Genomic DNA, 3,103 nt, shown 5'->3' with positions numbered 1-3,103 from the left:
CTCCTGTAGAAGACTGTTTTTCAGTATTTCTAGCCAATCCAAAGCCATTACGGTCCCACAGAACTGGCAATTATTAGAAAACAGCAGTACAGCGCTCTCATCTGATACTCCCATACATACTTGGAAGTTTACTCAAAATACAGAAAGACACCTCTCTCACACATTGCACATCTCCTAATGCAGGATTCAGTTGAAGAGACATCATCTAGTGACATGTATTAATGAGATTGTGTCGTTTCAGCAGGTGGAGTAGGGAGAACATGAAACTCAGGGTCTCCCACTGAACCCCAAAAAATTGAAGACGGCCTGCAACAAAGGTTGTAGAGACACATTTGGTGTTTCTCCTCCGCTCAGTGCCTTTCAACTAGATTGGTAGGAATCACAAGTTTAGAAAACACTTGTATTACAAGATTCATTTAACCTAACCAACTATAGTAAAGATTTTAAAAGAAATCCCTACTGCCTGAGCAGTGTCCATTCCCAGATCTCTAATAATTTATAAAATCTATCAGAGTTTATCAAAACCTGTGGCAGCAAACAAAAAGTAACCCAGACAGCGTTTTTTCTAGCTAATAAGATTCAAATTATTTTCCACATTGCAGCTTGCCTCAGATCTTGAGGATTTGAACAAAACAGTTCCATTTCTCCTGGGAAATAACAGGATAATATCATAGTTCAAAGATTATCTCTGGGAGGCTGATAATTTTCAACCATTAACATTCCTCTGTATGTTACCATGCAATTTTTAATCTCTAAATAGCAAACATTCCAGAGATTGGGGGGGTAGGGAATATCCCTCATATAAGAAGTCTGCAAGTACTTCTACATAATGTAATAGGATAACAATTTTAAGAGAAGTTTTTTTGCCAACCTGTATGTCAGTCAGACTAGCACTTAACACAGATTATACTGAAAACTGAAGATCCCTTTTACAGATGTTTCCTCTGGAACAGGCCAATTTTACAGTAGAGAGCAAGTAAAGGACTCCCTAGCCTTTCTCCTGCCTCTGCTTCACTTTGTCCACACCTCTATTACCACTCATCATAATGTTGGACCATAAACCTCTGGTTTGCATTCAGCAAACAGTTCTAATGCCATTAAAAACGAGGTTTTGGAGTGTTTGCTTGTTTTTTTAATAATGTTTTTATTACATGCAAATTTTATCTGAGATTTACGTGGTTTATGAGAAAGATGATTTACATATGTAGTCAGAAAGACATGCATAGGTGGTTTGTTGGTTTTTTTTTTTTTTCCCCTTAGAAGCAACATTAAAAACTTCTGTGAAATAAATTATTTTTGCTCTGGTAAGCGTAGATGAGTAATTCCCAAAATAGTCTACAAATCAGTTTGGGCAGTATCATGCAGCTTACAGATAGTTGCACTGAACTACTATAGCCTTTTGTATTCAAGCCATAACCTGGAGAAGTCGAATTTAAATCCTGAAAGGAACATGCACCTGTGAAAATTTAGTCAAGCATTCCACATCAAATATACTTACAGCTACCTATCTGTGATGCACAGAGACTGCGGTGGGTGATTTTCAGTCTTCTTCACAGAGCCCTAAATGTCTATAGATTAACTCAACACTTGTACAAATGGCTGTAACCGGAAACTAAAATCATGCAAACAGGAAACTACACCGACATTGTCAAATGGACCAATGTGGGTGGATAGTTACTTCTGGAAGCACATCTTTTCTGTAGGTCCTAAAAATTGCTATCACAGTGTCTTTGAATTTTTAATCAAGCATCAAGTTACTTTCAAGAAAAGTAAAAAAAGTTTATGACTGATCACATACACAGCCAGGACCACTGATTAAAAAAAAAAGCAACAAAGCCTCCTTATTCGTTTCAAAATCAAAGAGCTTTCTAAAAACACTTCACACCTGCTTTTGAGATGAAGCTACTGGAGAAGTAATGTGTGGGGGTCATTTCTATACTGAGAAAATACTTCGCAACAGAACGCAACTGCATGCAATTTACATAAAGAATGAACTTCAGACACACGTAAAAAAAAGGTTATAAACTTGAAACACAAAGAGCTTCAGGTTTCTTGAACTCGATAATATGGGGACAACTCACTGAATTCTACATGGTTAGAAAGATTAAGTAGAACTTCAGCAACAGCGCAAACACAGTCAATATACATGTTGCTTTCTTGATTTCCCACCCCCAAATTTTAGAGTGTTAATGTTAAAAAATAAGTGCTCTCAGGCTTATTTTCCATCAGATCTTCTTCATATGACAGCCCAGTCTGTGAGCTGAGAAACTATGTCAGAACATTATGATTGCTTCAAAATGCAGCTGCTGGTCAAGCTATTATACTTGCAAAATCAATAACGAGCAAAACATTACGTGATCTCAAATGCCTAACAATAAAAGTTTAAAGCAATTGTTAAAAATCCAAATTCCTTAAAGTTCTGACAAAATATCTACAACTTCTCCAATTTTACACTTCTGCTCCTGCTTTTCACCCATACCCAATTCTTAAAAAATGGGGTTTTTTCTTCTGCCTTTATTGGAGGCAGAATAAACCCAAAAGTTAATTTGAAGACAACAGTGAGAGGTACTGGGATGCAATACAAACCCTGCTTTTAAAGCACAACACAGCTGTTGAACATTAATAAACCCATGAGTAAATTTCAAGATCATAAACCCAGCTGGTGGGGAGTTGCTCATAAAAAAAAAAAAAAGAGGAAAAGATTGCAATACATTATCGGTAAGAATAACTTACATTAGACAGTTTCAAGTAAAGCTAGTACAATTCACCCTAAAATATTCCACAGCAAGACACAGTTTTATAGTCTCCAATATTCGGAGCAAAACTAGAATTGACAGTATCCATTTATTCACACAACTTTTATGTAACTATTTAGCTATTAATTCAAATATGTGATTTAACAATTTCTGTTGTTTGAATGGCTCCAAAAGCACCTTAACATCCAATGTCAAAAACTGTTTCTCTTAAGCGACATGCTTATTTCAGAACAAAACCACTTCTCACTGTTCAAACCCTGGTGTCCTCCAGATCGCTTTTTCCAACTTCTCACATTTTGAGGAGAGCCATGTAGTCCTGCCAGGCAGATAAAAAAAACACGCTCGAT

The sequence above is a fragment of the Eurypyga helias genome, unplaced genomic scaffold, assembly GCF_000690775.1.
Source record: "Eurypyga helias isolate BGI_N326 unplaced genomic scaffold, ASM69077v1 scaffold18764, whole genome shotgun sequence".
Taxonomy (NCBI): domain Eukaryota; kingdom Metazoa; phylum Chordata; class Aves; order Eurypygiformes; family Eurypygidae; genus Eurypyga; species Eurypyga helias.
Note: the sequence above shows the minus strand (reverse complement) of the source record.